At 43.6% G+C, this 20,374-nt stretch overlaps 22 non-coding genes across 22 annotated transcripts; 17 read left to right on the top strand and 5 right to left on the bottom strand.

Moving 5' to 3' along the window:
- The first annotated feature begins 194 nt into the window (after positions 1 to 194).
- Positions 195 to 276, top strand: TRNAS-GCU (transfer RNA serine (anticodon GCU)). The gene has a single exon. It is a non-coding gene; the product is annotated as a tRNA-Ser (tRNA).
- A 546-nt stretch (positions 277 to 822) lies between these two features.
- TRNAT-CGU (transfer RNA threonine (anticodon CGU)) lies at positions 823 to 894 on the top strand. The gene has a single exon. It is a non-coding gene; the product is annotated as a tRNA-Thr (tRNA).
- A 1,488-nt stretch (positions 895 to 2,382) lies between these two features.
- Positions 2,383 to 2,477, bottom strand: TRNAI-UAU (transfer RNA isoleucine (anticodon UAU)). The gene is made up of 2 exons: positions 2,440 to 2,477; positions 2,383 to 2,418 (listed from the first exon to the last, which is right to left on the bottom strand). It is a non-coding gene; the product is annotated as a tRNA-Ile (tRNA).
- Positions 2,478 to 2,957: 480 nt separating this feature from the next.
- On the top strand, positions 2,958 to 3,034 carry TRNAS-GCU (transfer RNA serine (anticodon GCU)). Its single transcript has one exon. It is a non-coding gene; the product is annotated as a tRNA-Ser (tRNA).
- A 465-nt stretch (positions 3,035 to 3,499) lies between these two features.
- TRNAT-UGU (transfer RNA threonine (anticodon UGU)) lies at positions 3,500 to 3,571 on the top strand. The gene has a single exon. It is a non-coding gene; the product is annotated as a tRNA-Thr (tRNA).
- Positions 3,572 to 4,258: 687 nt separating this feature from the next.
- TRNAS-GCU (transfer RNA serine (anticodon GCU)) lies at positions 4,259 to 4,340 on the top strand. Its single transcript has one exon. It is a non-coding gene; the product is annotated as a tRNA-Ser (tRNA).
- A 2,098-nt stretch (positions 4,341 to 6,438) lies between these two features.
- TRNAI-UAU (transfer RNA isoleucine (anticodon UAU)) lies at positions 6,439 to 6,533 on the bottom strand. Its single transcript has 2 exons — positions 6,496 to 6,533; positions 6,439 to 6,474 (listed from the first exon to the last, which is right to left on the bottom strand). It is a non-coding gene; the product is annotated as a tRNA-Ile (tRNA).
- A 1,022-nt stretch (positions 6,534 to 7,555) lies between these two features.
- On the top strand, positions 7,556 to 7,627 carry TRNAT-UGU (transfer RNA threonine (anticodon UGU)). Its single transcript has one exon. It is a non-coding gene; the product is annotated as a tRNA-Thr (tRNA).
- A 687-nt stretch (positions 7,628 to 8,314) lies between these two features.
- On the top strand, positions 8,315 to 8,396 carry TRNAS-GCU (transfer RNA serine (anticodon GCU)). Its single transcript has one exon. It is a non-coding gene; the product is annotated as a tRNA-Ser (tRNA).
- A 546-nt stretch (positions 8,397 to 8,942) lies between these two features.
- TRNAT-CGU (transfer RNA threonine (anticodon CGU)) lies at positions 8,943 to 9,014 on the top strand. The gene has a single exon. It is a non-coding gene; the product is annotated as a tRNA-Thr (tRNA).
- A 1,488-nt stretch (positions 9,015 to 10,502) lies between these two features.
- TRNAI-UAU (transfer RNA isoleucine (anticodon UAU)) lies at positions 10,503 to 10,597 on the bottom strand. The gene is made up of 2 exons: positions 10,560 to 10,597; positions 10,503 to 10,538 (listed from the first exon to the last, which is right to left on the bottom strand). It is a non-coding gene; the product is annotated as a tRNA-Ile (tRNA).
- A 480-nt stretch (positions 10,598 to 11,077) lies between these two features.
- On the top strand, positions 11,078 to 11,154 carry TRNAS-GCU (transfer RNA serine (anticodon GCU)). Its single transcript has one exon. It is a non-coding gene; the product is annotated as a tRNA-Ser (tRNA).
- Positions 11,155 to 11,619: 465 nt separating this feature from the next.
- On the top strand, positions 11,620 to 11,691 carry TRNAT-UGU (transfer RNA threonine (anticodon UGU)). The gene has a single exon. It is a non-coding gene; the product is annotated as a tRNA-Thr (tRNA).
- Positions 11,692 to 12,378: 687 nt separating this feature from the next.
- TRNAS-GCU (transfer RNA serine (anticodon GCU)) lies at positions 12,379 to 12,460 on the top strand. The gene has a single exon. It is a non-coding gene; the product is annotated as a tRNA-Ser (tRNA).
- Positions 12,461 to 13,006: 546 nt separating this feature from the next.
- On the top strand, positions 13,007 to 13,078 carry TRNAT-CGU (transfer RNA threonine (anticodon CGU)). The gene has a single exon. It is a non-coding gene; the product is annotated as a tRNA-Thr (tRNA).
- A 1,488-nt stretch (positions 13,079 to 14,566) lies between these two features.
- Positions 14,567 to 14,661, bottom strand: TRNAI-UAU (transfer RNA isoleucine (anticodon UAU)). Its single transcript has 2 exons — positions 14,624 to 14,661; positions 14,567 to 14,602 (listed from the first exon to the last, which is right to left on the bottom strand). It is a non-coding gene; the product is annotated as a tRNA-Ile (tRNA).
- Positions 14,662 to 15,683: 1,022 nt separating this feature from the next.
- On the top strand, positions 15,684 to 15,755 carry TRNAT-UGU (transfer RNA threonine (anticodon UGU)). Its single transcript has one exon. It is a non-coding gene; the product is annotated as a tRNA-Thr (tRNA).
- Positions 15,756 to 16,442: 687 nt separating this feature from the next.
- On the top strand, positions 16,443 to 16,524 carry TRNAS-GCU (transfer RNA serine (anticodon GCU)). Its single transcript has one exon. It is a non-coding gene; the product is annotated as a tRNA-Ser (tRNA).
- A 546-nt stretch (positions 16,525 to 17,070) lies between these two features.
- On the top strand, positions 17,071 to 17,142 carry TRNAT-CGU (transfer RNA threonine (anticodon CGU)). Its single transcript has one exon. It is a non-coding gene; the product is annotated as a tRNA-Thr (tRNA).
- A 1,488-nt stretch (positions 17,143 to 18,630) lies between these two features.
- TRNAI-UAU (transfer RNA isoleucine (anticodon UAU)) lies at positions 18,631 to 18,725 on the bottom strand. The gene is made up of 2 exons: positions 18,688 to 18,725; positions 18,631 to 18,666 (listed from the first exon to the last, which is right to left on the bottom strand). It is a non-coding gene; the product is annotated as a tRNA-Ile (tRNA).
- A 480-nt stretch (positions 18,726 to 19,205) lies between these two features.
- On the top strand, positions 19,206 to 19,282 carry TRNAS-GCU (transfer RNA serine (anticodon GCU)). The gene has a single exon. It is a non-coding gene; the product is annotated as a tRNA-Ser (tRNA).
- A 465-nt stretch (positions 19,283 to 19,747) lies between these two features.
- TRNAT-UGU (transfer RNA threonine (anticodon UGU)) lies at positions 19,748 to 19,819 on the top strand. Its single transcript has one exon. It is a non-coding gene; the product is annotated as a tRNA-Thr (tRNA).
- Positions 19,820 to 20,374: the final 555 nt, after the last annotated feature.

Genomic DNA, 20,374 nt, shown 5'->3' with positions numbered 1-20,374 from the left:
GAACCCTCCAGAAGCTCTTGTTATATTTTTCTGAACTTCAACTTGATGTGTTTATCTATCAATGGCCGGGTAAGGAAGAACGAGTCAACGATCTTGTTTCTACTATGACAAACATGATCTATTTTTCACTGACTTTGCACCACCATTGTTTTATCTCTTCTTTAAGCATGGGACTCGAGCACCGTTCCCAAACAGTCGAGGTGGCCGAGTGGTTAAGGCGATGGACTGCTAATCCATTGTGCTCTGCACGTGTGGGTTCGAATCCCACCTTCGTCGTATTTTTTCTTTATAGTCTGCATTTAAACATAGACCAAAGTCTTTCAACCTCCCTGTGAAAGACAGGAATGAGTACAGATATGGAAATAGAGATGTAAAAATAAGTTCATTGGTGCAGGCGGAGAATGAAATTAGTCAAAGACTTTCCTCGTAGGTTTCCATTCTTTACTATTATAGGAGCCAAAATCAGCGCAGTTAGTAAATTCCCAAGCTTACATCCCAAATTCTTTTTTCTTTTAGTTGTCTGCCTTTTACATGTTCCTTTTGCCATCATTCTGACCTGCTATCTAAACTCATGAACCTGTTCAGCATCCTACTCAATACATACATACCCGTAAAAGTACATACTCAAACGCATACCGACAATGTATCACCAACATAAGCACACACGCTTTCGCAAATCAGATGTATGATGACGTACTGAACACATGCAGAGATATACAGCCATTTTTACACAACCAGAAATTCATATACCTGGAGATCTACCTAGGTAAAACCCATGGTTTCTTTGCACTTTCTGTTGTTGGCTGTGAGCAAGCAGCAGGTGGCCTTGTAGCTCAGTGGCAGAGCACTGGTCTCGTAAACCAGGGGTCATGAGTTCAAACCTCATCAGGGCCTCGGGCGGATTATTTTCAAAAAGCACGGGGAAGAGAAGCCAGAGTTGCACCATCTACAGAGAACCTTTTATGACGGGATGCATCCTCATAATTGAAGTCTTCCACAGAAGGAGTGAAATAGAGTTCGAGAGGAAGGCCTAATGTTTTCAGGCAAAGACTGACAAAAACCTTGCAATGTCGCATGTAGCTGCTTTGGTGAAAAGACTGTTCAAGTTCACAATGCAACGGAGGGGTGTTCCCCATCTCCATACAATCATCTCTTTGATAATGTAAACGTGCCAGGCGTGTTGAAAGACAAAGACAGACACAACCGCACATACCAGTTGAAGAAAGACAGCCAGCAAACACATTTGTATAGAGGTAAGCAAGCCTCAATTAGAGATGTGAGTCCCTCCGTTTCTGCGGGAGTCCACAAGTTTAATAAAAAATGAACACATATCTTTCATGTTCTAATGATTACCAATCTTTCTGATTAGCTCTGCATAGCTCCAATGGCTATGTGTGTGTGTGTGTGTGTATGTGCCCGTGTGTGTAGGGGAAGGGGTCGGTAGATGTGTTCACGCAGAGCAAGTTGCATACATCGCCAACAGCCATTCTCTCCTGCTCCTGTGCATCCAGTTCGGAAGCGAACCCACCCAATTGTTCTATATGTCTGCTACCCTGACCGCATTCACACATCATTGGCTATTAGTATGCAGCTTGTGGGCGCTGTCAATGAGATATAAGCACCATTCCCCATGTCTGCAATAGCTAGACCAGATTCTGAGGTATGATGAGCAGGGGTCCAGGCACTTCGCCTGACAAACGCCGGGCTTAGCCCTGCCAGGCCTAGCCCTGAGGGGCCTAACTGGGCATGGCCCTGTGTAAGGTAGGGTGAGCAGGGGACCACTTGCAACTAACCTTCGGCACCAATCAGGCATGGAGAGGTCTGTGCAAATGCCCAGCCCTTTAGCAATCTCGATCTGCAAAACCTTCAACTCCTAATTCTCATGGCTCCCAGAAGCCCTAGCCCATATGCAAATGAGGCGAGTTCCTATCAGCATCCTTGTTCTGCTTGATTTTATCAAAGTGACTGCCTGATTAGTGAAAGGGTATTTATTCTCAGAGGTTTGCTTCAAAGGCGATAATGCAGTAAATAGACAACATAATTCTTTGTAAGTTGATATTGTCTCCTGGATCCTACTCCAGTAACCCTTTTTCTACCTTTACAAATGTCTTCCGTAAGTGGTGCTCAGCAGAAAATGGAGTATAATAACAGTTGACATTTTTTATTTTCTGTTCTATTTTCAAAAACCCTCCGTAGCTGTATTTAAAGCGCAAACACCCCATAAATAACTTGCAATGAGTATTCCATGTCTAAAAGGCAGAGGAGCTGCCATACAACATTAACTGACAATCAAGGAAACCTTGAGGTGAACCAAAAAATGTCCAGAACATTTATTGGTTCAATAATTCAGTTTTGAGGTGAATTAGTAAAAAGTTCCAAAGTTGCTCCAGGTGAGGCTTGAACTCACAACCTCGGCATTGCTCACTGCATGTACTGCTGTATAAGTACAGCACGCTAACCGATTGCGCCACTGGAGCTGCTGTGTTTTGGTTTTCGACATGAAACTACACCCACAAACACACACACAAGTGTACAAAAGCACCCACAAGCTCTGGCATTGTCTTTTTAGCTGACACCAAATTATGGGTGCCTTGTAGTGCCCATATTGTGCCACTGGAGCTTACCTTTTAGCCTGATATACACTTTGCCACTGATGTTCAGCCAATGGTGCAGTCAAATGTCCCTTCTACATTTTTGTCATGCTGCAGGCAGTGCCACTGGAGCCAGCATGATGCTCTTCCTCATATTCAACACGTGTCAATTGAAACACCTCCCAATGTCATCTTGGCGATGCCTATAAACACCCCAGGACTTTGATGAATTTTTCTCAACAGCAAGTGAGGCAGTTTTCCTGCAAACGGCTGGATGTACCTCAACAAGGAACGCATTGTGGTTCTATTTTGAAGATGTTTGTGTTATTACCTGTAAAGACTTGAATGCCTAACATAATCCCTGTAGACGAGGTGGCCGAGTGGTTAAGGCGATGGACTGCTAATCTGCTGTACACGCGTGGTTTCGAATCCCACCTTCGTCGATTTTAACTTTTGAAATCTTTTTTAAACATCTGCATTGCTCTAAGCACCATTGCCATTGGCTTTCAAAGAACATACAGACAAAAGTGAAAATATGCATGTTAGTTGATTAAGAAGGACACACACAAGGTTGTCGTGTTACTGGCAGGAATGCAATCTGCTGTGCTTGACTACCCTTTGAGCCAGAATCCGGATAGAAATTTAAAAAAGCAAAGGTAATATCCATATTGTCTCTCTGCTGCCATGTACATGTTTTTTTCAACTTTCACGCATCACATCTCCTCATTAGTCACCCTAAAATTGCGCGGAATACGCACAAATTAGCTGCTCCTCAAAAAATCGGCCAGAAAAAAACAGGTCAAATCACAATCATATACATACATTCTCACACACCCTTCAAATATGTCTACCCAGTAAACATCATGTTGTGTGCTCGTTGTGTTGCTGTTATGCGTCATAACCTGAGGGGCTCTGTAGCTCAGTGGCAGAGCACTGGTCTTGTGAACCAGGGGTCGTGAGTTCGATCCTCATCAGGGCCTCCAAATGGTAATTTTCTTGAACATTGTTGAATAGGAACTGATATTGCACATTGTACCTGTGCAACCTTTTACCAATGGATTCGGGCCTATAACAAAGCCACAAGCGCAAGGTGTCTGAATAGTCTGTGGGGAAGGTCGGCTTTCTGGACCTAATTTCTTCAAGAAAAAGACCTTGATAATCTTGTGATGACAGATGCAGATGATCACGGTGAAGCCCTTACTCTATTGAACAGTACAGCGGTTCTGGGTTGCACGCCTTTCTCTATTTTCAGGGACGTTGATGTGGCAAAATTTAATTGGAAAAGGGTTATTGCCATCACTCACTATTTAAATTCAATGACATCACAGGAAGCAGCAGCATCTGAACTTTGATCTTGGCTGGAAACGTTGAATGATGCCAAACACTGGGAAACTGGAGCTTGCGTTATGCTGGTTTTACTACTAATGGTGTGCCATACGGAAGCTCAAGCACCTTCCTCTGGATTAGTGTTGTGAACCCTCCAGGAGCTCTTGTTATATTTTTCTGAACTTCAACTTGATGTGTTTATCTATCAATGGCCGGGTAAGGAAGAACGAGTCAACGATCTTGTTTCTACTATGACAAACATGATCTATTTTTCACTGACTTTGCACCACCATTGTTTTATCTCTTCTTTAAGCATGGGACTCGAGCACCGTTCCCAAACAGACGAGGTGGCCGAGTGGTTAAGGCGATGGACTGCTAATCCATTGTGCTCTGCATGCGTGGGTTCGAATCCCACCTTCGTCGTATTCTTTCTTTATAGTCTGCATTTAAACATAGACCAAAGTCTTTCAACCTCCCTGTGAAAGACAGGAATGAGTACAGATATGGAAATAGAGATGTAAAAATAAGTTCATTGGTGCAGGCGGAGAATGAAATTAGTCAAAGACTTTCCTCGTAGGTTTCCATTCTTTACTATTATAGGAGCCAAAATCAGCGCAGTTAGTAAATTCCCAAGCTTACATCCCAAATTCTTTTTTCTTTTAGTTGTCTGCCTTTTACATGTTCCTTTTGCCATCATTCTGACCTGCTATCTAAACTCATGAACCTGTTCAGCATCCTACTCAATACATACATACCCGTAAAAGTACATACTCAAACGCATACCGACAATGTATCACCAACATAAGCACACACGCTTTCGCAAATCAGATGTATGATGACGTACTGAACACATGCAGAGATATACAGCCATTTTTACACAACCAGAAATTCATATACCTGGAGATCTACCTAGGTAAAACCCATGGTTTCTTTGCACTTTCTGTTGTTGGCTGTGAGCAAGCAGCAGGTGGCCTTGTAGCTCAGTGGCAGAGCACTGGTCTCGTAAACCAGGGGTCATGAGTTCAGGGCCTCGGGCGGATTATTTTCAAAAAGCACAGGGAAGAGAAGCCAGAGTTGCACCATCTACAGAGAACCTTTTATGACGGGATGCATCCTCATAATTGAAGTCTTCCACAGAAGGAGTGAAATAGAGTTCGAGAGGAAGGCCTAATGTTTTCAGGCAAAGACTGACAAAAACCTTGCAATGTCGCATGTAGCTGCTTTGGTGAAAAGACTGTTCAAGTTCACAATGCAACGAAGGGGTGTTCCCCATCTCCATACAATCATCTCTTTGATAATGTAAACGTGCCAGGCGTGTTGAAAGACAAAGACAGACACAACCGCACATACCAGTTGAAGAAAGACAGCCAGCAAACACATTTGTATAGAGGTAAGCAAGCCTCAATTAGAGATGTGAGTCCCTCCGTTTCTGCGGGAGTCCACAAGTTTAATAAAAAATGAACACATATCTTTCATGTTCTAATGATTACCAATCTTTCTGATTAGCTCTGCATAGCTCCAATGGCTATGTGTGTGTGTGTGTGTGTGTATGTGCCCGTGTGTGTAGGGGAAGGGGTCGGTAGATGTGTTCACGCAGAGCAAGTTGCATACATCGCCAACAGCCATTCTCTCCTGCTCCTGTGCATCCAGTTCGGAAGCGAACCCACCCAATTGTTCTATATGTCTGCTACCCTGACCGCATTCACACATCATTGGCTATTAGTATGCAGCTTGTGGGCGCTGTCAATGGGATATAAGCACCATTCCCCATGTCTGCAATAGCTAGACCAGATTCTGAGGTATGATGAGCAGGGGTCCAGGCACTTCGCCTGACAAACGCCGGGCTTAGCCCTGCCGGGCCTAGCCCTGAGGGGCCTAACTGGGCATGGCCCTGTGTAAGGTAGGGTGAGCAGGGGACCACTTGCAACTAACCTTCGGCACCAATCAGGCATGGAGAGGTCTGTGCAAATGCCCAGCCCTTTAGCAATCTCGATCTGCAAAACCTTCAACTCCTAATTCTCATGGCTCCCAGAAGCCCTAGCCCATATGCAAATGAGGCGAGTTCCTATCAGCATCCTTGTTCTGCTTGATTTTATCAAAGTGACTGCCTGATTAGTGAAAGGGTATTTATTCTCAGAGGTTTGCTTCAAAGGCGATAATGCAGTAAATAGACAACATTATTCTTTGTAAGTTGATATTGTCTCCTGGATCCTACTCCAGTAACCCTTTTTCTACCTTTACAAATGTCTTCCGTAAGTGGTGCTCAGCAGAAAATGGAGTATAATAACAGTTGACATTTTTTATTTTCTGTTCTATTTTCAAAAACCCTCCGTAGCTGTATTTAAAGCGCAAACACCCCATAAATAACTTGCAATGAGTATTCCATGTCTAAAAGGCAGAGGAGCTGTCATACAACATTAAGTGACAATCAAGGAAACCTTGAGGTGAACCAAAAAATGTCCAGAACATTTATTGGTTCAATAATTCAGTTTTGAGGTGAATTAGTAAAAAGTTCCAAAGTTGCTCCAGGTGAGGCTTGAACTCACAACCTCGGTATTGCTCACTGCATGTACTGCTGAATAAGTACCGCGCGCTAACCGATTGCGCCACTGGAGCTGCTGTGTTTTGGTTTTCGACATGAAACTACACCCACAAACACACACACAAGTGTACAAAAGCACCCACAAGCTCTGGCATTGTCTTTTTAGCTGACACCAAATTATGGGTGCCTTGTAGTGCCCATATTGTGCCACTGGAGCTTACCTTTTAGCCTGATATACACTTTGCCACTGATGTTCAGCCAATGGTGCAGTCAAATGTCCCTTCTACATTTTTGTCATGCTGCAGGCAGTGCCACTGGAGCCAGCATGATGCTCTTCCTCATATTCAACACGTGTCAATTGAAACACCTCCCAATGTCATCTTGGCGATGCCTATAAACACCCCAGGACTTCGATGAATTTTTCTCAACAGCGAGTGAGGCAGTTTTCCTGCAAACGGCTGGATGTACCTCAACAAGGAACGCATTGTGGTTCTATTTTGAAGATGTTTGTGTTATTACCTGTAAAGACTTGAATGCCTAACATAATCCCTGTAGACGAGGTGGCCGAGTGGTTAAGGCGATGGACTGCTAATCTGCTGCACACGCGTGGTTTCGAATCCCACCTTCGTTGATTTTAACTTTTGAAATCTTTTTTAAACATCTGCATTGCTCTAAGCACCATTGCCATTGGCTTTCAAAGAACATACAGACAAAAGTGAAAATATGCATGTTAGTTGATTAAGAAGGACACAAACAAGGTTGTCGTGTTACTGGCAGGAATGCAATCTGCTGTGCTTGACTACCCTTTGAGCCAGAATCCGGATAGAAATTTAAAAAAGCAAAGGTAATATCCATATTGTCTCTCTGCTGCCATGTACATGTTTTTTTCAACTTTCACGCATCACATCTCCTCATTAGTCACCCTAAAATTGCGCGGAATACGCACAAATTAGCTGCTCCTCAAAAAATCGGCCAGAAAAAAACAGGTCAAATCACAATCATATACATACATTCTCACACACCCTTCAAATATGTCTACCCAGTAAACATCATGTTGTGTGCTCGTTGTGTTGCTGTTATGCGTGGTAACCTGAGGGGCTCTGTAGCTCAGTGGCAGAGCACTGGTCTTGTAAACCAGGGGTCGTGAGTTCGATCCTCATCAGGGCCTCCAAATGCTAATTTTCTTGAACATTGTTGAATAGGAACTGATATTGCACATTGTACCTGTGCAACCTTTTACCAATGGATTCGGGCCTATAACAAAGCCACAAGCGCAAGGTGTCTGAATAGTCTGTGGGGAAGGTCGGCTTTCTGGACCTAATTTCTTCAAGAAAAAGACCTTGATAATCTTGTGATGACAGATGCAGATGATCACGGTGAAGCCCTTACTCTATTGAACAGTACAGCGGTTCTGGGTTGCACGCCTTTCTCTATTTTCAGGGACGTTGATGTGGCAAAATTTAATTGGAAAAGGGTTATTGCCATCACTCACTATTTAAATTCAATGACATCACAGGAAGCAGCAGCATCTGAACTTTGATCTTGGCTGGAAACGTTGAATGATGCCAAACACTGGGAAACTGGAGCTTGCGTTATGCTGGTTTTACTACTAATGGTGTGCCATACGGAAGCTCAAGCACCTTCCTCTGGATTAGTGTTGTGAACCCTCCAGGAGCTCTTGTTATATTTTTCTGAACTTCAACTTGATGTGTTTATCTATCAATGGCCGGGTAAGGAAGAACGAGTCAACGATCTTGTTTCTACTATGACAAACATGATCTATTTTTCACTGACTTTGCACCACCATTGTTTTATCTCTTCTTTAAGCATGGGACTCGAGCACCGTTCCCAAACAGACGAGGTGGCCGAGTGGTTAAGGCGATGGACTGCTAATCCATTGTGCTCTGCATGCGTGGGTTCGAATCCCACCTTCGTCGTATTCTTTCTTTATAGTCTGCATTTAAACATAGACCAAAGTCTTTCAACCTCCCTGTGAAAGACAGGAATGAGTACAGATATGGAAATAGAGATGTAAAAATAAGTTCATTGGTGCAGGCGGAGAATGAAATTAGTCAAAGACTTTCCTCGTAGGTTTCCATTCTTTACTATTATAGGAGCCAAAATCAGCGCAGTTAGTAAATTCCCAAGCTTACATCCCAAATTCTTTTTTCTTTTAGTTGTCTGCCTTTTACATGTTCCTTTTGCCATCATTCTGACCTGCTATCTAAACTCATGAACCTGTTCAGCATCCTACTCAATACATACATACCCGTAAAAGTACATACTCAAACGCATACCGACAATGTATCACCAACATAAGCACACACGCTTTCGCAAATCAGATGTATGATGACGTACTGAACACATGCAGAGATATACAGCCATTTTTACACAACCAGAAATTCATATACCTGGAGATCTACCTAGGTAAAACCCATGGTTTCTTTGCACTTTCTGTTGTTGGCTGTGAGCAAGCAGCAGGTGGCCTTGTAGCTCAGTGGCAGAGCACTGGTCTCGTAAACCAGGGGTCATGAGTTCAAACCTCATCAGGGCCTCGGGCGGATTATTTTCAAAAAGCACGGGGAAGAGAAGCCAGAGTTGCACCATCTACAGAGAACCTTTTATGACGGGATGCATCCTCATAATTGAAGTCTTCCACAGAAGGAGTGAAATAGAGTTCGAGAGGAAGGCCTAATGTTTTCAGGCAAAGACTGACAAAAACCTTGCAATGTCGCATGTAGCTGCTTTGGTGAAAAGACTGTTCAAGTTCACAATGCAACGGAGGGGTGTTCCCCATCTCCATACAATCATCTCTTTGATAATGTAAACGTGCCAGGCGTGTTGAAAGACAAAGACAGACACAACCGCACATACCAGTTGAAGAAAGACAGCCAGCAAACACATTTGTATAGAGGTAAGCAAGCCTCAATTAGAGATGTGAGTCCCTCCGTTTCTGCGGGAGTCCACAAGTTTAATAAAAAATGAACACATATCTTTCATGTTCTAATGATTACCAATCTTTCTGATTAGCTCTGCATAGCTCCAATGGCTATGTGTGTGTGTGTGTGTGTATGTGCCCGTGTGTGTAGGGGAAGGGGTCGGTAGATGTGTTCACGCAGAGCAATTTGCATACATCGCCAACAGCCATTCTCTCCTGCTCCTGTGCATCCAGTTCGGAAGCGAACCCACCCAATTGTTCTATATGTCTGCTACCCTGACCGCATTCACACATCATTGGCTATTAGTATGCAGCTTGTGGGCGCTGTCAATGGGATATAAGCACCATTCCCCATGTCTGCAATAGCTAGACCAGATTCTGAGGTATGATGAGCAGGGGTCCAGGCACTTCGCCTGACAAACGCCGGGCTTAGCCCTGCCAGGCCTAGCCCTGAGGGGCCTAACTGGGCATGGCCCTGTGTAAGGTAGGGTGAGCAGGGGACCACTTGCAACTAACCTTCGGCACCAATCAGGCATGGAGAGGTCTGTGCAAATGCCCAGCCCTTTAGCAATCTCGATCTGCAAAACCTTCAACTCCTAATTCTCATGGCTCCCAGAAGCCCTAGCCCATATGCAAATGAGGCGAGTTCCTATCAGCATCCTTGTTCTGCTTGATTTTATCAAAGTGACTGCCTGATTAGTGAAAGGGTATTTATTCTCAGAGGTTTGCTTCAAAGGCGATAATGCAGTAAATAGACAACATAATTCTTTGTAAGTTGATATTGTCTCCTGGATCCTACTCCAGTAACCCTTTTTCTACCTTTACAAATGTCTTCCGTAAGTGGTGCTCAGCAGAAAATGGAGTATAATAACAGTTGACATTTTTTATTTTCTGTTCTATTTTCAAAAACCCTCCGTAGCTGTATTTAAAGCGCAAACACCCCATAAATAACTTGCAATGAGTATTCCATGTCTAAAAGGCAGAGGAGCTGCCATACAACATTAACTGACAATCAAGGAAACCTTGAGGTGAACCAAAAAATGTCCAGAACATTTATTGGTTCAATAATTCAGTTTTGAGGTGAATTAGTAAAAAGTTCCAAAGTTGCTCCAGGTGAGGCTTGAACTCACAACCTCGGCATTGCTCACTGCATGTACTGCTGTATAAGTACAGCGCGCTAACCGATTGCGCCACTGGAGCTGCTGTGTTTTGGTTTTCGACATGAAACTACACCCACAAACACACACACAAGTGTACAAAAGCACCCACAAGCTCTGGCATTGTCTTTTTAGCTGACACCAAATTATGGGTGCCTTGTAGTGCCCATATTGTGCCACTGGAGCTTACCTTTTAGCCTGATATACACTTTGCCACTGATGTTCAGCCAATGGTGCAGTCAAATGTCCCTTCTACATTTTTGTCATGCTGCAGGCAGTGCCACTGGAGCCAGCATGATGCTCTTCCTCATATTCAACACGTGTCAATTGAAACACCTCCCAATGTCATCTTGGCGATGCCTATAAACACCCCAGGACTTTGATGAATTTTTCTCAACAGCAAGTGAGGCAGTTTTCCTGCAAACGGCTGGATGTACCTCAACAAGGAACGCATTGTGGTTCTATTTTGAAGATGTTTGTGTTATTACCTGTAAAGACTTGAATGCCTAACATAATCCCTGTAGACGAGGTGGCCGAGTGGTTAAGGCGATGGACTGCTAATCTGCTGTACACGCGTGGTTTCGAATCCCACCTTCGTCGATTTTAACTTTTGAAATCTTTTTTAAACATCTGCATTGCTCTAAGCACCATTGCCATTGGCTTTCAAAGAACATACAGACAAAAGTGAAAATATGCATGTTAGTTGATTAAGAAGGACACACACAAGGTTGTCGTGTTACTGGCAGGAATGCAATCTGCTGTGCTTGACTACCCTTTGAGCCAGAATCCGGATAGAAATTTAAAAAAGCAAAGGTAATATCCATATTGTCTCTCTGCTGCCATGTACATGTTTTTTTCAACTTTCACGCATCACATCTCCTCATTAGTCACCCTAAAATTGCGCGGAATACGCACAAATTAGCTGCTCCTCAAAAAATCGGCCAGAAAAAAACAGGTCAAATCACAATCATATACATACATTCTCACACACCCTTCAAATATGTCTACCCAGTAAACATCATGTTGTGTGCTCGTTGTGTTGCTGTTATGCGTCATAACCTGAGGGGCTCTGTAGCTCAGTGGCAGAGCACTGGTCTTGTGAACCAGGGGTCGTGAGTTCGATCCTCATCAGGGCCTCCAAATGGTAATTTTCTTGAACATTGTTGAATAGGAACTGATATTGCACATTGTACCTGTGCAACCTTTTACCAATGGATTCGGGCCTATAACAAAGCCACAAGCGCAAGGTGTCTGAATAGTCTGTGGGGAAGGTCGGCTTTCTGGACCTAATTTCTTCAAGAAAAAGACCTTGATAATCTTGTGATGACAGATGCAGATGATCACGGTGAAGCCCTTACTCTATTGAACAGTACAGCGGTTCTGGGTTGCACGCCTTTCTCTATTTTCAGGGACGTTGATGTGGCAAAATTTAATTGGAAAAGGGTTATTGCCATCACTCACTATTTAAATTCAATGACATCACAGGAAGCAGCAGCATCTGAACTTTGATCTTGGCTGGAAACGTTGAATGATGCCAAACACTGGGAAACTGGAGCTTGCGTTATGCTGGTTTTACTACTAATGGTGTGCCATACGGAAGCTCAAGCACCTTCCTCTGGATTAGTGTTGTGAACCCTCCAGGAGCTCTTGTTATATTTTTCTGAACTTCAACTTGATGTGTTTATCTATCAATGGCCGGGTAAGGAAGAACGAGTCAACGATCTTGTTTCTACTATGACAAACATGATCTATTTTTCACTGACTTTGCACCACCATTGTTTTATCTCTTCTTTAAGCATGGGACTCGAGCACCGTTCGCAAACAGACGAGGTGGCCGAGTGGTTAAGGCGATGGACTGCTAATCCATTGTGCTCTGCACGCGTGGGTTCGAGTCCCACCTTCGTCGTATTTTTTCTTTATAGTCTGCATTTAAACATAGACCAAAGTCTTTCAACCTCCCTGTGAAAGACAGGAATGAGTACAGATATGGAAATAGAGATGTAAAAATAAGTTCATTGGTGCAGGCGGAGAATGAAATTAGTCAAAGACTTTCCTCGTAGGTTTCCATTCTTTACTATTATAGGAGCCAAAATCAGCGCAGTTAGTAAATTCCCAAGCTTACATCCCAAATTCTTTTTTCTTTTAGTTGTCTGCCTTTTACATGTTCCTTTTGCCATCATTCTGACCTGCTATCTAAACTCATGAACCTGTTCAGCATCCTACTCAATACATACATACCCGTAAAAGTACATACTCAAACGCATACCGACAATGTATCACCAACATAAGCACACACGCTTTCGCAAATCAGATGTATGATGACGTACTGAACACATGCAGAGATATACAGCCATTTTTACACAACCAGAAATTCATATACCTGGAGATCTACCTAGGTAAAACCCATGGTTTCTTTGCACTTTCTGTTGTTGGCTGTGAGCAAGCAGCAGGTGGCCTTGTAGCTCAGTGGCAGAGCACTGGTCTCGTAAACCAGGGGTCATGAGTTCAAACCTCATCAGGGCCTCGGGCGGATTATTTTCAAAAAGCACGGGGAAGAGAAGCCAGAGTTGCACCATCTACAGAGAACCTTTTATGACGGGATGCATCCTCATAATTGAAGTCTTCCACAGAAGGAGTGAAATAGAGTTCGAGAGGAAGGCCTAATGTTTTCAGGCAAAGACTGACAAAAACCTTGCAATGTCGCATGTAGCTGCTTTGGTGAAAAGACTGTTCAAGTTCACAATGCAACGGAGGGGTGTTCCCCATCTCCATACAATCATCTCTTTGATAATGTAAACGTGCCAGGCGTGTTGAAAGACAAAGACAGACACAACCGCACATACCAGTTGAAGAAAGACAGCCAGCAAACACATTTGTATAGAGGTAAGCAAGCCTCAATTAGAGATGTGAGTCCCTCCGTTTCTGCGGGAGTCCACAAGTTTAATAAAAAATGAACACATATCTTTCATGTTCTAATGATTACCAATCTTTCTGATTAGCTCTGCATAGCTCCAATGGCTATGTGTGTGTGTGTGTGTGTATGTGCCCGTGTGTGTAGGGGAAGGGGTCGGTAGATGTGTTCACGCAGAGCAAGTTGCATACATCGCCAACAGCCATTCTCTCCTGCTCCTGTGCATCCAGTTCGGAAGCGAACCCACCCAATTGTTCTATATGTCTGCTACCCTGACCGCATTCACACATCATTGGCTATTAGTATGCAGCTTGTGGGCGCTGTCAATGGGATATAAGCACCATTCCCCATGTCTGCAATAGCTAGACCAGATTCTGAGGTATGATGAGCAGGGGTCCAGGCACTTCGCCTGACAAACGCCGGGCTTAGCCCTGCCGGGCCTAGCCCTGAGGGGCCTAACTGGGCATGGCCCTGTGTAAGGTAGGGTGAGCAGGGGACCACTTGCAACTAACCTTCGGCACCAATCAGGCATGGAGAGGTCTGTGCAAATGCCCAGCCCTTTAGCAATCTCGATCTGCAAAACCTTCAACTCCTAATTCTCATGGCTCCCAGAAGCCCTAGCCCATATGCAAATGAGGCGAGTTCCTATCAGCATCCTTGTTCTGCTTGATTTTATCAAAGTGACTGCCTGATTAGTGAAAGGGTATTTATTCTCAGAGGTTTGCTTCAAAGGCGATAATGCAGTAAATAGACAACATAATTCTTTGTAAGTTGATATTGTCTCCTGGATCCTACTCCAGTAACCCTTTTTCTACCTTTACAAATGTCTTCCGTAAGTGGTGCTCAGCAGAAAATGGAGTATAATAACAGTTGACATTTTTTATTTTCTGTTCTATTTTCAAAAACCCTCCGTAGCTGTATTTAAAGCGCAAACACCCCATAAATAACTTGCAATGAGTATTCCATGTCTAAAATGCAGAGGAGCTGCCATACAACATTAACTGACAATCAAGGAAACCTTGAGGTGAACCAAAAAATGTCCAGAACATTTATTGGTTCAATAATTCAGTTTTGAGGTGAATTAGTAAAAAGTTCCAAAGTTGCTCCAGGTGAGGCTTGAACTCACAACCTCGGCATTGCTCACTGCATGTACTGCTGTATAAGTACAGCGCGCTAACCGATTGCGCCACTGGAGCTGCTGTGTTTTGGTTTTCGACATGAAACTACACCCACAAACACACACACAAGTGTACAAAAGCACCCACAAGCTCTGGCATTGTCTTTTTAGCTGACACCAAATTATGGGTGCCTTGTAGTGCCCATATTGTGCCACTGGAGCTTACCTTTTAGCCTGATATACACTTTGCCACTGATGTTCAGCCAATGGTGCAGTCAAATGTCCCTTCTACATTTTTGTCATGCTGCAGGCAGTGCCACTGGAGCCAGCATGATGCTCTTCCTCATATTCAACACGTGTCAATTGAAACACCTCCCAATGTCATCTTGGCGATGCCTATAAACACCCCAGGACTTTGATGAATTTTTCTCAACAGCAAGTGAGGCAGTTTTCCTGCAAACGGCTGGATGTACCTCAACAAGGAACGCATTGTGGTTCTATTTTGAAGATGTTTGTGTTATTACCTGTAAAGACTTGAATGCCTAACATAATCCCTGTAGACGAGGTGGCCGAGTGGTTAAGGCGATGGACTGCTAATCTGCTGCACACGCGTGGTTTCGAATCCCACCTTCGTTGATTTTAACTTTTGAAATCTTTTTTAAACATCTGCATTGCTCTAAGCACCATTGCCATTGGCTTTCAAAGAACATACAGACAAAAGTGAAAATATGCATGTTAGTTGATTAAGAAGGACACAAACAAGGTTGTCGTGTTACTGGCAGGAATGCAATCTGCTGTGCTTGACTACCCTTTGAGCCAGAATCCGGATAGAAATTTAAAAAAGCAAAGGTAATATCCATATTGTCTCTCTGCTGCCATGTACATGTTTTTTTCAACTTTCACGCATCACATCTCCTCATTAGTCACCCTAAAATTGCGCGGAATACGCACAAATTAGCTGCTCCTCAAAAAATCGGCCAGAAAAAAACAGGTCAAATCACAATCATATACATACATTCTCACACACCCTTCAAATATGTCTACCCAGTAAACATCATGTTGTGTGCTCGTTGTGTTGCTGTTATGCGTGGTAACCTGAAGGGCTCTGTAGCTCAGTGGCAGAGCACTGGTCTTGTAAACCAGGGGTCGTGAGTTCGATCCTCATCAGGGCCTCCAAATGCTAATTTTCTTGAACATTGTTGAATAGGAACTGATATTGCACATTGTACCTGTGCAACCTTTTACCAATGGATTCGGGCCTATAACAAAGCCACAAGCGCAAGGTGTCTGAATAGTCTGTGGGGAAGGTCGGCTTTCTGGACCTAATTTCTTCAAGAAAAAGACCTTGATAATCTTGTGATGACAGATGCAGATGATCACGGTGAAGCCCTTACTCTATTGAACAGTACAGCGGTTCTGGGTTGCACGCCTTTCTCTATTTTCAGGGACGTTGATGTGGCAAAATTTAATTGGAAAAGGGTTATTGCCATCACTCACTATTTAAATTCAATGACATCACAGGAAGCAGCAGCATCTGAACTTTGATCTTGGCTGGAAACGTTGAATGATGCCAAACACTGGGAAACTGGAGCTTGCGTTATGCTGGTTTTACTACTAATGGTGTGCCATACGGAAGCTCAAGCACCTTCCTCTGGATTAGTGTTGTGAACCCTCCAGGAGCTCTTGTTATATTTTTCTGAACTTCAACTTGATGTGTTTATCTATCAATGGCCGGGTAAGGAAGAACGAGTCAACGATCTTGTTTCTACTATGACAAACATGATCTATTTTTCACTGACTTTGCACCACCATTGTTTTATCTCTTCTTTAAGCATGGGACTCGAGCACCGTTCCCAAACAGACGAGGTGGCCGAGTGGTTAAGGCGATGGACTGCTAATCCATTGTGCTCTGCATGCGTGGGTTCGAATCCCACCTTCGTCGTATTCTTTCTTTATAGTCTGCATTTAAACATAGACCAAAGTCTTTCAACCTCCCTATGAAAGACAGGAATGAGTACAGATATGGAAATAGAGATGTAAAAATAAGTTCATTGGTGCAGGCGGAGAATGAAATTAGTCAAAGACTTTCCTCGTAGGTTTCCATTCTTTACTATTATAGGAGCCAAAATCAGCGCAGTTAGTAAATTCCCAAGCTTACATCCCAAATTCTTTTTTCTTTTAGTTGTCTGCCTTTTACATGTTCCTTTTGCCATCATTCTGACCTGCTATCTAAACTCATGAACCTGTTCAGCATCCTACTCAATACATACATACCCGTAAAAGTACATACTCAAACGCATACCGACAATGTATCACCAACATAAGCACACACGCTTTCGCAAATCAGATGTATGATGACGTACTGAACACATGCAGAGATATACAGCCATTTTTACACAACCAGAAATTCATATACCTGGAGATCTACCTAGGTAAAACCCATGGTTTCTTTGCACTTTCTGTTGTTGGCTGTGAGCAAGCAGCAGGTGGCCTTGTAGCTCAGTGGCAGAGCACTGGTCTCGTAAACCAGGGGTCATGAGTTCAAACCTCATCAGGGCCTCGGGCGGATTATTTTCAAAAAGCACGGGGAAGAGAAGCCAGAGTTGCACCATCTACAGAGAACCTTTTATGACGGGATGCATCCTCATAATTGAAGTCTTCCACAGAAGGAGTGAAATAGAGTTCGAGAGGAAGGCCTAATGTTTTCAGGCAAAGACTGACAAAAACCTTGCAATGTCGCATGTAGCTGCTTTGGTGAAAAGACTGTTCAAGTTCACAATGCAACGGAGGGGTGTTCCCCATCTCCATACAATCATCTCTTTGATAATGTAAACGTGCCAGGCGTGTTGAAAGACAAAGACAGACACAACCGCACATACCAGTTGAAGAAAGACAGCCAGCAAACACATTTGTATAGAGGTAAGCAAGCCTCAATTAGAGATGTGAGTCCCTCCGTTTCTGCGGGAGTCCACAAGTTTAATAAAAAATGAACACATATCTTTCATGTTCTAATGATTACCAATCTTTCTGATTAGCTCTGCATAGCTCCAATGGCTATGTGTGTGTGTGTGTGTGTATGTGCCCGTGTGTGTAGGGGAAGGGGTCGGTAGATGTGTTCACGCAGAGCAAGTTGCATACATCGCCAACAGCCATTCTCTCCTGCTCCTGTGCATCCAGTTCGGAAGCGAACCCACCCAATTGTTCTATATGTCTGCTACCCTGACCGCATTCACACATCATTGGCTATTAGTATGCAGCTTGTGGGTGCTGTCAATGGGATATAAGCACCATTCCCCATGTCTGCAATAGCTAGACCAGATTCTGAGGTATGATGAGCAGGGGTCCAGGCACTTCGCCTGACAAACGCCGGGCTTAGCCCTGCCGGGCCTAGCCCTGAGGGGCCTAACTGGGCATGGCCCTGTGTAAGGTAGGGTGAGCAGGGGACCACTTGCAACTAACCTTCGGCACCAATCAGGCATGGAGAGGTCTGTGCAAATGCCCAGCCCTTTAGCAATCTCGATCTGCAAAACCTTCAACTCCTAATTCTCATGGCTCCCAGAAGCCCTAGCCCATATGCAAATGAGGCGAGTTCCTATCAGCATCCTTGTTCTGCTTGATTTTATCAAAGTGACTGCCTGATTAGTGAAAGGGTATTTATTCTCAGAGGTTTGCTTCAAAGGCGATAATGCAGTAAATAGACAACATAATTCTTTGTAAGTTGATATTGTCTCCTGGATCCTACTCCAGTAACCCTTTTTCTACCTTTACAAATGTCTTCCGTAAGTGGTGCTCAGCAGAAAATGGAGTATAATAACAGTTGACATTTTTTATTTTCTGTTCTATTTTCAAAAACCCTCCGTAGCTGTATTTAAAGCGCAAACACCCCATAAATAACTTGCAATGAGTATTCCATGTCTAAAAGGCAGAGGAGCTGCCATACAACATTAACTGACAATCAAGGAAACCTTGAGGTGAACCAAAAAATGTCCAGAACATTTATTGGTTCAATAATTCAGTTTTGAGGTGAATTAGTAAAAAGTTCCAAAGTTGCTCCAGGTGAGGCTTGAACTCACAACCTCGGCATTGCTCACTGCATGTACTGCTGTATAAGTACAGCGCGCTAACCGATTGCGCCACTGGAGCTGCTGTGTTTTGGTTTTCGACATGAAACTACACCCACAAACACACACACAAGTGTACAAAAGCACCCACAAGCTCTGGCATTGTCTTTTTAGCTGACACCAAATTATGGGTGCCTTGTAGTGCCCATATTGTGCCACTGGAGCTTACCTTTTAGCCTGATATACACTTTGCCACTGATGTTCAGCCAATGGTGCAGTCAAATGTCCCTTCTACATTTTTGTCATGCTGCAGGCAGTGCCACTGGAGCCAGCATGATGCTCTTCCTCATATTCAACACGTGTCAATTGAAACACCTCCCAATGTCATCTTGGCGATGCCTATAAACACCCCAGGACTTTGATGAATTTTTCTCAACAGCAAGTGAGGCAGTTTTCCTGCAAACGGCTGGATGTACCTCAACAAGGAACGCATTGTGGTTCTATTTTGAAGATGTTTGTGTTATTACCTGTAAAGACTTGAATGCCTAACATAATCCCTGTAGACGAGGTGGCCGAGTGGTTAAGGCGATGGACTGCTAATCTGCTGTACACGCGTGGTTTCGAATCCCACCTTCGTCGATTTTAACTTTTGAAATCTTTTTTAAACATCTGCATTGCTCTAAGCACCATTGCCATTGGCTTTCAAAGAACATACAGACAAAAGTGAAAATATGCATGTTAGTTGATTAAGAAGGACACACACAAGGTTGTCGTGTTACTGGCAGGAATGCAATCTGCTGTGCTTGACTACCCTTTGAGCCAGAATCCGGATAGAAATTTAAAAAAGCAAAGGTAATATCCATATTGTCTCTCTGCTGCCATGTACATGTTTTTTTCAACTTTCACGCATCACATCTCCTCATTAGTCACCCTAAAATTGCGCGGAATACGCACAAATTAGCTGCTCCTCAAAAAATCGGCCAGAAAAAAACAGGTCAAATCACAATCATATACATACATTCTCACACACCCTTCAAATATGTCTACCCAGTAAACATCATGTTGTGTGCTCGTTGTGTTGCTGTTATGCGTCGTAACCTGAGGGGCTCTGTAGCTCAGTGGCAGAGCACTGGTCTTGTAAACCAGGGGTCGTGAGTTCGATCCTCATCAGGGCCTCCAAATGGTAATTTTCTTGAACATTGTTGAATAGGAACTGATATTGCACATTGTACCTGTGCAACCTTTTACCAATGGATTCGGGCCTATAACAAAGCCACAAGCGCAAGGTGTCTGAATAGTCTGTGGGGAAGGTCGGCTTTCTGGACCTAATTTCTTCAAGAAAAAGACCTTGATAATTTTGTGATGACAGATGCAGATGATCACGGTGAAGCCCTTACTCTATTGAACAGTACAGCGGTTCTGGGTTGCACGCCTTTCTCTATTTTCAGGGACGTTGATGTGGCAAAATTTAATTGGAAAAGGGTTATTGCCATCACTCACTATTTAAATTCAATGACATCACAGGAAGCAGCAGCATCTGAACTTTGATCTTGGCTGGAAACGTTGAATGATGCCAAACACTGGGAAACTGGAGCTTGCGTTATGCTGGTTTTACTACTAATGGTGTGCCATACGGAAGCTCAAGCACCTTCCTCTGGATTAGTGTTGTGAACCCTCCAGGAGCTCTTGTTATATTTTTCTGAACTTCAACTTGATGTGTTTATCTATCAA

This window comes from Ambystoma mexicanum, chromosome 13 (genome assembly GCF_040938575.1).
Source record: "Ambystoma mexicanum isolate Mex_15411 chromosome 13, UKY_AmexF1_1, whole genome shotgun sequence".
NCBI classification, from domain to species: Eukaryota; Metazoa; Chordata; class Amphibia; order Caudata; family Ambystomatidae; genus Ambystoma; species Ambystoma mexicanum.
This window is presented reverse-complemented; position numbering and strand designations above follow the sequence as displayed.